The sequence below is a fragment of the Paramormyrops kingsleyae genome, chromosome 9 (assembly GCF_048594095.1).
Source record: "Paramormyrops kingsleyae isolate MSU_618 chromosome 9, PKINGS_0.4, whole genome shotgun sequence".
NCBI lineage: Eukaryota > Metazoa > Chordata > Actinopteri > Osteoglossiformes > Mormyridae > Paramormyrops > Paramormyrops kingsleyae.
In genome coordinates, this window is record NC_132805.1 from 24,727,834 (window position 1) to 24,738,787 (window position 10,954).

A 10,954-nucleotide genomic window follows, 5' to 3' on the forward strand; every position below is an offset into this window, starting at 1 on the left:
CAAAATCAGAAAGGGTGGGGACTCTCATTTTGCTGTCTGAAACATACAGTCATTGCTTGCTAGGAAAGGTTGAACTGTGGGGGTTCAATTCTGTAAAAGAGCTACTGTATTAGACCTCTGTTTTGGTTACAAGTTTCAAAGCTGACCATAACAAAATGTAGGTGTATTCTCTGTAAACACACAGTTAGTGCCTTTGGTGGAAACTATTGGTACAAGGCTGAGATAGACTGGTGTTCTGCCTAGAGTGTACCCCTGCTCTGAGCTCCGTGCTTTCTGGAATAGGCTCCAAGCTCACCAAGACCTTGTACTGAACAAGAATTTGAAAGATAGATAGGTGGATGTTGGTGCAAAGTCCAATAATCAAATCAGGGACCAAACCACCTTCTACATGTGCACCTCTGACATCTGATAACTGAATACCCTGCTCAACCTAATTTTTAAATGAACCACTCTGAATACTATGGAAATAATTCCATTTTATTATATATACTGGAAAAAGTGACAGCACCATTATATTCAACATGTTCTTTGCTGGTCATGGCCACAGGCAAAATATGCCTGAGACTGAGAATGGAATTGGAGGGGGTTAGATTTTAGTGGTGTACTTTTTCTACAGGTTCTTATATGCTGTTAAAAGAAAAACAATATATTCCTAGAATACAGACCTTTAGGAAGTTATAGAATTATAGAATACACACATGCACACACACTATAGTGGAGAAAAAATAACTATGTCACTTCCTGTTACAGGACTTGTCTTTATGGTTCTGGACATCTAAAAATTGTAGTAAGATGATATGTCTATTTTGCTCTTCAATTACAAAAATCATATGATATTTGAGTTCAACTAAGGCTACTGACACTATAAAACGTCAGCAGTGACACATACCTTTTCTTTGGTTCATCATTATGGCTCATCATGGTTCATCATTCTGATTCTGATAATAGTGCATTAATTGCCCCGCCCCCCCGAAGTAAATAATTACTGTGAAAGTAGATATTAAAAATCCTAAATTAAATATGCTGTATAATATAATACATTTTAAAATAGATATACCAGACAACTGGATACAATTCACTCTAAATGTAAAATTTTCCACTGTCTTCAGGTCTGTGCTTCCTGAGATGTGAACCAAGTGAATGGGCTGCTGCCTGAATCATGAAAGATGGGCTACTATCTTATCAAGACTAAATGTAAGCAACGGGCCTCCACACCCACTCAAATACAAAGACAAAATATAACTGATTAAAAGGTATTCATCAGCAGTCATGGTTCTGACTACTTTAAGGCTTAAATGTGGCATTAAACGTATTGGACTGTGTTGAACTACTCTGTGATATTGGAAACAGTCACTCCTGTTCTTAGTATTACATGTCACAAACTACTCACACTGGAAGCTGAATCACTGTGATTAGTCCTAAGAGGAGACATCGCCTTCTTTACTCAGCACCGTAACGGAAAGTCGAATTACGTCGTCCGTACCCTCCTGTGCATTACCCCGTTACCATGACGAGTAATTCAAACCACACACTAAAATCAAAATAAATAATTTACTACAGGCCAGATTGCTGAGTTATTTTGTGAGTCATGTCTGGCTATACTTAGTAACACAACTAGGGGTTTAAAAGTCCAGTAAATCCTGTCTTGCTTCAGAATATGAGGCAGAAATAGTAAGGCTCCACTAAGGTTATTCGACAGCAATGTGTTTGACAGTATTATTAAACTGGAATATCTGGCCCCAATGGCAATGGCATCCTGTGTTTTTAAGATATTTTTAAAATAGCTACTTTTTTTAAGATATTTTTTTACATACCTGAAGGAGCACACCACCACACATAATTAAAGGCCTCATATTGTGGACAAATTATGTACCACATATTTTGTATAACCATCCATCCTTCCATCCATCCATTGATTTTCCAACCACATTACAGGGTCACGAGGTGTGGGGCCTGTCAGAGGCAGTAGAGTATAAAGGATTGAGGGATGCCAGGCCTATGCAGTACATATAGCATATTCCCAGTGTTTTTCCATGTTTTTCCCTTAGGAAGCATGCACTTTCTGTCACACTAATCTTCAAAAAATCATGTTAGAGTCAGTTGATGTTTTGGATATTTGATCACTATGTATTTTTTTCCTGTACGTATTACATAAAATCTCACTATCAGAATCACAAGTTTCATCTTGCCCTACTTTCTCTAACAGTGATTTAGTATAAAATTCAATTATACTTTTCGGTAACTTGAACCTGAATGATATAATTTCCTGCTGAATTCAGGCACGTTGCACAATTCTACATTCAAGTGAAGTCAAGTATGTTTATTTGTCATTTTAGCCATATACATAGTATACAGTGAAACAAAACACTGTTCCTTTAGGGCCAAGGTACACAAAAAAAAGTCATACAACCACATACCCATAATATCATCAGTTTTTTTTATTAAGTTGACAATATTTACATTTCATTTCCATTTAATATTATACATGCAAGAGCAGGAAATTTTTTGTAACAGATTTCATATTTTTCTTACTGCTTCTTGTCTGTTTACATCAGATGACAAATGACTGGACGCATAAAAACTTTATGTAATTTTCATGTTTGAAAAACTTTTTTATATAAATTTCCATTTTAAAGAGAACTAACGTTTCTCTATATAAACGAGTTTTTGGTAAATAGCAGTCTTTGTTTTAGTTGGTAATTAAGAAAGACCCTAAAGCCCCAAACTCTGGTGCTTGGCTCCCCCTACTGCTAATTTGATGCAACATGCAGCTTGTCAGTTTGCATGTCTGCTCATTTGTATATGAAATGTCTCATATATAAAATGCAAAATTTGCATAATATAGTTTTTGCATTTTAGGTAGTTTTCTAAATGGAGTGAGATTAATTAAAATACCACTCTTTTTTTACCTTACCAGAGCATGTTATGAATTCAAAGGATTGACAATTATACACATGGTAGCTATTTTAACAAAAGTGAAATGGGAGAATACACAACAGAGTGTGACAGAAAAAAGCAAAAGAAATGGGGGCCAGCAACCGAAGCATGTTTTTACAAAAAACATTTTGCTGAAGGCATAGCACAAAGGTGCTGCCTTAGTTATAACAGTCAGTGTAACTGTGTCAGGTACACAGGTAAAGAGGAAGGTGATTGACCAGAGTGCAGGTCTAAAATGAGGACATGGCACAGTTTGAAAAGAGAAATGAGCTCTGTTCAGCTTCAGTCCTCAGTGTCTGGCTCTGTCTGCACGGAGTCTACCTGAAGTGGAAAAGAAACAGAGAGAGAGAGAGAGAGAGAGAGAGAGGAAAGCACAGGGATGTTTAAATGTGACTGGGTAATGTTTATATTACACAGTTAACCCCCCAGCCACAGGAACATCGGGTAGGTAGTATGTGTGTGGGGGCGCAGGTCGGTGTGGGATTTGCCCTCCCGGAAGCAGAGCCTTGTCAAATATGCCTTGCAGCTGAACATGACCTAAGGCGACCTAAGGGGGTCATTGTCAGTGAATGACAGACATTCAATCCAATACCAAGGGATTTTAGGAATTCTGAGGTTATTCCGAGGGCGGGTTGCACTGTCAGAATAATTTCACATTATTTCCATCTAATTAAATAGCTCTCAAACCTGGTTGTTTTCACCAGCGCTGATATGACACAGTCTCACAGCACGGGTATCACATGAAGCCTGCCTGATTCAATGTTTTCTTCTGGAGAATCATCAATAACAAAGGCTTTCCACTTTGTTGCAACTAGATCACTTAATAACAGCCTCTGAGAGCTGAAGAATGATGCATTAATTTGCCCACAATGAATGGAAAATGAATAGATATGTTTGGGAAGTAAGAAAATTTCTAGGTTGTAAAGAGCATCTTGGGATTTTCAGTGTAAAAGGGATATTATACCTTTAATACACTCTGTTATGAAACGTATGTACATTAAAGTCATCTTGTAGATACAGGACTGTCACAGAAAATTAGAATATTGTGATAAAGTTCTTTATTGTCCGTAATGCAATTAAAAAAACAAAAATGTCATACATTCTGGATTCATTACACATCAACTGAAATATTGCAAGCCTTTTATTGTTTTAATAGTGCTGATTATGCCATACAGCTTAGGAAAACTCAAAAATCCTATGTCAAAAAATTAGAATATCATGAAAAACTATACTAGCAGGCTATTTAACTAATCACTTGAATCGTCTAATTAACTCGAAACACCTGCAAGGGTTTCCCTGAGCCTTTAAAAACAGTCAGCTTGGTTCAGTAAACTAAATCACAAGTATGGGGAAGACTGCTGACCTGACTGCTGTCCAGAGGACCATCATTGACACTCTCCATCAGGAGGGTAAGACACAAAAAGAAATCTCCAAAAGAGCAGGCTGTTCACAGAGTGCAGTTTCAAAGCACATTCACAAAAAGTCTGTTGGAAGGAAGAAATGTGGCAGGAAACGCTGCACAACCAAGAGAGAGGACCGCAGACTTAACAGCATTGTGAAGAAGAGCCGCTTCCAGAATTTGGGTGAGCTTCAAAGACAGTGGACTGAAGCCGGAGTTCAGGTATCAAAAGCCACTGTTCACAGACGTGTCCGGGAAATGGGCTACAATAGCCGTATTCCCATGGTCAAGCCACTCCTGAACTCAAGACAACGGAAGAAGCGTCTGACCTGGGCTATGGAAAAGAAGCACTGGACAGTTGCAGAGTGGTCCAGAGTCCTGTTTTCAGATGAAAGCAAGTTTTGTATTTCATTTGGAAGTCAAGGCGCTAGAGTCTGGAGGAAGGCTGGAGAGGAGCAAAATCCAAGTTGCTTGAAATCCAGTGTGAAGTTCCCACAGTCAGCAATGGTTTGGGGAGCTGTGTCAGCTGCTGGTGTTGGTCCGTTGTGTTTCATCAAGTCCAGAGTCAATGCAGCTGTGTACCAAGAGATTTTGGAGCACTACATGCTTCCATCTGTTGAACAGCTCTATGGAGATAATGATTTCATTTTCCAGCATGATCTGGCACCTGCCCACAGTGCCAAAACCACCAGTAACTGGTGTATTGACCATGGCATCACTGTCCTCGATTGGCCTGCCAACTCCCCTGACCTGAACCCTATAGAGAATTTGTGGGGTATTGTGAAGAGGAAGCTGAAACACACCAGACCCAATAATGCAGTTGAGCTAAAGGCCGCTATTGAAGCATCCTGGGCATCCATAACACATCAGCAATGCCACAGGTTGATTGCCTCCATGCCACGCCGAATTGATGCAGTAATCCGTGCAAAAGGATTCCCAACCAAGTACTGAGTGCATTAATTGACATTTTCAAATGTTTGATTTTGTTTTGCTGTTACAAATCTTATTTTTTTACTTGGACTGAGGAAATATTCTAATTTTCTGAGATGGGATTTTTGAGTTTTCCTAAGCTGTATGGCATAATCAGCACTATTAAAACAATAAAAGGCTTGCAATATTTCAGTTGATGTGTAATGAATCCAGAATGTATGACATTTTTGTTTTTTTAATTGCATTACGGACAATAAAGAACTTTATCACAATATTCTAATTTTCTGTGACAGTCCTGTATATTCAAATAGGTGTTTGACTTAATTACCTTCAAAACACACCTGGACAGTCCATAGGACTTGGATATTCACAGGTGATGCAATCATACACAGTTGCTGGAAACCTGTAACTGGAGTAAAGCATGTAGAAATCTGTTAAATGTCTATGCTTGAAATAAGAGTATGTATATATACAGTATGAGTAAATATACAGTATGAGAATTACTTCTCCCTATCTTAAAAGTTCAAAATACTGAGGAAGTAAATGAAATGAAAATTTGATAATTTGTTTAGTAAAGTAATTAAAATTTTAGATATATAATTAACATAAGCTTACAGTATCATTACATCATATTAATATTATATAATAGTCTGGGACAGCACGGTGTCTCAGTGGCAAACTGTCATTGGGGGGCTTGGATCCTGCCTCTGCTTTCTGTATGTCTGTGCAGTTTGCAAGCTCTCCACACATAACGTGCATTTGCACTGTTTGTCACCCACAGTCCAAGGACATGCAGTTAAGTTAACTGGTGTCAGATATATATTATATTAACCAAAAGCAGTAAAATAGTTTTAAATCTCTCACTTCTTTTATTTAGTTTTAATTTTAGTGAAGCTTTCAGATTTCTGTTCATGTGTCTCTGCTGCTTTATCAAATGTAATGTAACTATAATCTATATACAGTAGCTAGTGCAGTGACCGATCCCCCAATTTATTTTTGTTACAAGGAGAGAGGGATCAATAATAGAGCTGATAACGAACGAGTTACACTGTGAGAAAAGGGAATCATGGCTTTAGAAGGAAGTTAAACTCACAACATGGGGGAAAGACAGAATGAATGATAAAAAGAGATAGCCAGGTTGTGGATAGGACTTGTTTGCTTAAATAAAAATACATAGCAAAATGGCGCTAATGTGTAACAAATGAGTCCCATTCAGCAGAGTGTGGAATTAAATTCTCAGTAAAAAAAATAATGGTCTCATCTGTAGGCACAATGCTGACCAAGGCATAAAAAGCCAGCAACCATCCATTGAAAGTGAAATCTTGCAGGATTTGATGCGGGAGCAGGTGAACTATGATTCCTGCAACCCACTCCAGGGAAAACAACCGGTGGAGCATATCAAAAGTCATGAGAGTTGTATATAATGTACAGAAAAACGAAAGAGAAATGAAAACGAGGGCCAGTCACCTCCAGGCAGTCTGGAGGCCTCCATGATAAAATTGTCTGCAGCCATCTGTAATCTGTCCTCATATACAAAGTCTTACAAACACAGGGGAAAGAGAGAAGTGTCATAGCGCTCAGTGGAATTTGCAAGATACAAGATATCTTCATTGTCACTGTACAAGTGCAACGAGATGACATTTGGATCCACCTGCAGAGGCCTCAATAAAAACTGTACAAGCTAAACAAAATTGACGGAAAATAAATAAAAAATAAATAGCATGTAGCAATTACAAATACACAGTATAAAAGTATAAGTGGAATATTGCACATGACATAAATTATTGCTTCTGAGAAAGGCAGCAGTTGAGAGTTGTAGTATTACTGCAGGGTATGTTTTATTATTGTGATAGTTTTATTACCTTGTAAATAGTCTGTAGGGTTTGCAAACTACCCCAGTACTAGCCAATTTTAAGTTTATAATAGAATAATATAGAATTGCCGTAAGATTTCTTGCATGAGCATGAGTCAGAAAGCGTGAGTGTCATGCCAGATGCAAGAGTCGGCAACATTGTAGTATTGAACTAATAATAATACAGTGGTACCTCAATTGTTGAACTCATTAGAACTCAAATTTCTTAAGAGTCGAACCAACCAGTTCGAAAAAATAAATGACCTAGAACCCGATCTGAATCTCAGAAGTCGAACCATGAATGTGACCTAAGATAACTTGTACGCTCGGGGAAATGAGTCACAGGGCACATCTCTCAGTGGAAGCAAAGGGTAACGCTTCAGTCTCAGCCTCGCAATCGCTGTGATAGCATCGTTCATGTTTACACTAACTGAATACATATACTGTATTTAGACAGTAAAAATACATTTAGACAATGATAGACAGTAACAGTAATTATTATTATATAATAAAATTAATTTTAAAATAAAGATTTCTTATTAATTATTTCAATATCATTAATAATAAACCATTAATACATTTAATTATAATATTGTCGGAGACAAAGGCGCAGACGTCAGGGTATCAGGGAATACGGGGTTTAATTACAGGTAAGGCAGGCAAAACACAGACGGACAATACAATGACTGGACTGGGGAAACAAACTGAAACGCGGACTAAATACAGAGGACTAATGACAACAACCAGAAACATCCACATGGGGATCCCACACGGGGTTAATGAGGGGGCGTGGCACACGGAAGGCGCGGACGATTGGGGTAGGACACACTGTTTTTTTTTTTTTTTTAACTTTACACATTATTTGGAGACATTTATTTTCTTATTAAATTACTGTTTTGATAAATGTGCTTAGATGTGATTACACCATAACACATGTACAGTATATGCTCTTCTTGTTTTATCCTGTTCATTTTGTGTTTAAATGCAAAAAAAAAAAACATATTTAGGTGTAATTTTTTGGGGCCGGGAACCAATTAATTGGTGTTCCATTATTTCTTATGTGGAAAATTCGATCAGAATTCGAACTTTTTAGGATTCGAATCCGAGTTCTGAACAGATTAAGTTGGAGTTCTGAGGTACCACTGTACTGTATAATTGACATTGATTTTCTTCTTAGAGAAACCAACAGAACTAATGAAAGGGGATGTATATTTTGTTTAACGTCTGATGTTATGAGTATGCATGTGTGGAATGAGACCCATTGAGTTGATCTTCATATCTGCTACGCTGTGAGCCATTCCTTTCCATTAAAAAAGTGAAACACTTTATACAAGAAATCCCTGCCTCCTGTTTCGCCATTCAACACAAAACTGGGTGACAGTCTACTTGAGGGGACACAAATGCCTAGTAGTAAGTCAGTTACTACTAAAGTACAAATCATGAACAAATCATGAACAAATATAGTCGCTACTTAAGATTAAACAAACATGACATCAGCATTTCACTTAGGTTATTCCTTCAGTACAGTAGTTACTTCAGTAGTTCACTAATATATACAGAATTAGATATAGTAACAAATATAGTAACTGCTTGGATAAATGATGCGTCACACTTCATTAATGAACAAACATGAGATCAGTATTTTACATATTATTCATTATTTTTTCCTACAGTACTTCCTTCAGTGGTTCCTTCAGTACTTCATAAAGATTTACATAATTAACAGATACAGTGACGAATACAGTACTAGCTTGAGATGAAAGATGCGTCACTATTCATTAATGATAAACAATCATGAGATCAATTTGTAGCTAATACTGGATTTGTGGTTAATTAATACATAAATAATAGCTTAAAACTACATTATTTGTGTTCCCTCAAGTAAAATCAGGTCAGGTCAGGTAGGGGAGCATGCGCTGATGCAGCCACCTCCTCCACCACCATGGGGGGAATTTCAAGGTGTTCCCAGGCCAGCCAAGACATATAATCTCTCTAACATGTCCTGGGTCTACCCCAGGGTTTCCTCTTAGTTGGACATGCCAGAAACACCTCGCTAGGAAGGCATCCAGGAGACATCCTACATAGATGCCTGAATCAGCTCAACTGACTCTTTTCAATGCGCAGGAGCAGTGGCTCCACTTTGAGCTCCTCCCAAATGTCCAAGCTCCTCCACCTGTCATTAAGGCTGAGCCCAGACACCCTGCGAAGGAAACTCATTTCTGCCACTTGTATCTGCGATCTCATTCTTTTGATCACTACCCAAAGCTTGTGACCATAGGTGAGGGTAGGATTGTACATCAAAAGCTTTGCCTTCTGGTTCAGTTCTCTATCACAACAGAAAATTACAGTGTCCACATTACTGTAGACGCTACACCGATCTGCCTGTCGATCTCACCCTTCCTCCTTCCCCAAGATATGTAAACTCTTCCACTTGAGGTAGTAACTCATCCCCTACCAGGAGAGGGCAATCCACCCTTTTCCAATTGAGAACCATGGCCTCAGACTTTAAGGTGCTGATCGTTATCCCGGCTGCCTCACACTCAGCTACAAATTGTCAGAATGCATGCAACAAGTCACAGCCCAATGTAGCCAATAAGACGACATCATCTGCAAATAGCAAAGATGTGATCCTGTGGCCAGCAACCTGGACTCCCTCCACCGCTTGGTTTTAACTAGAAATTCTGTCCATAAAAGTTATGAACAGAATCATTGACAAAGTGCAGTCCTGAAAGAGTCCAACATCCAGCAGGAATGAGTCTGATTTACTGCTGGCGATGCGATCCAAACTCTCACACTGTTTATACAGGGGCCTGATTGTCTGCAACAGCAGACCCCGTACCCCATGCTCCCGAAGCACCTCACACAGGACCCCCAAAGGGACATGATCACAAAACACAAAACAGAAGAAGACTGCTTTGGTAAACTCAATTGACCCCTCCAGTATCCTTGTGAGGGTGAAGATCTGGTTCAACATTCCATGACCAGGACGAAATCTGCATTATTCCTCCTGGATCCAGGGTTCAACCAACGGATGGACCCTCTTCTCCAGTACCTTGGCATAGAACTTCCCAGGGAGGCTGAGGAGTGTGATTCCCCTGAAATTGTAACACTCACCCCAGTCTCCCAGTCCAAACGTAGTCTCCAACCTCCATGCAGTGCTGACTTTACTCAGTCCACCTAGGCACCTGACTTTGACTGCCACTCGATCTACACTGCACCCAACCCCCACGGCCCCTCCTGCAGGGGGTCAGGCCTAATAGAAAGGTGGATCCCTGTAACCTTTTTCGGCTCTGCCAGGCCGGGCCCCTTGGGAACTGGGCCGGCAACCAGGCGCTCACCCACAAACTCCCTCCCCAGGTCTGGCTTCAGGGTGGGGGCCTGGTCTCCCCAGTCTGGGTGGGGTCACGTGTCCCTCTAATGTACTTGTCATGAGCAAGCTACTTAGCCTGCAGTGTAAATGGGGAAAAGCTGTAAGCTGATTAACAGTAAAAGCTTAACAGCTTAACAAGTAAATGCAAATTTGTATGCAGTACTTTTTGAGGAATTTTACATGAGAGATGCATTCCAAATTATAATATATATATATATATATATATATATTTTTTAAGTTGCTATTTTCTCTCTCCTTGTTCCTTAACAAGGTAGAAAAAAAAGTGAAAGAACACCCCTCACCCTCATTTCCCTCCTTTGCTTTCATTGTCTTGCTCCCGCATTTCTCCCACAATGCACCAGTATTTTGCTGCAGAATGCAGAATTGGAGTGGGGGGGGGGGGGGGCAAAGGATGCAGCCCATGAAAGAGATAAAAATGAGAGAGCTGAGCAGAGAGCTAAGTATG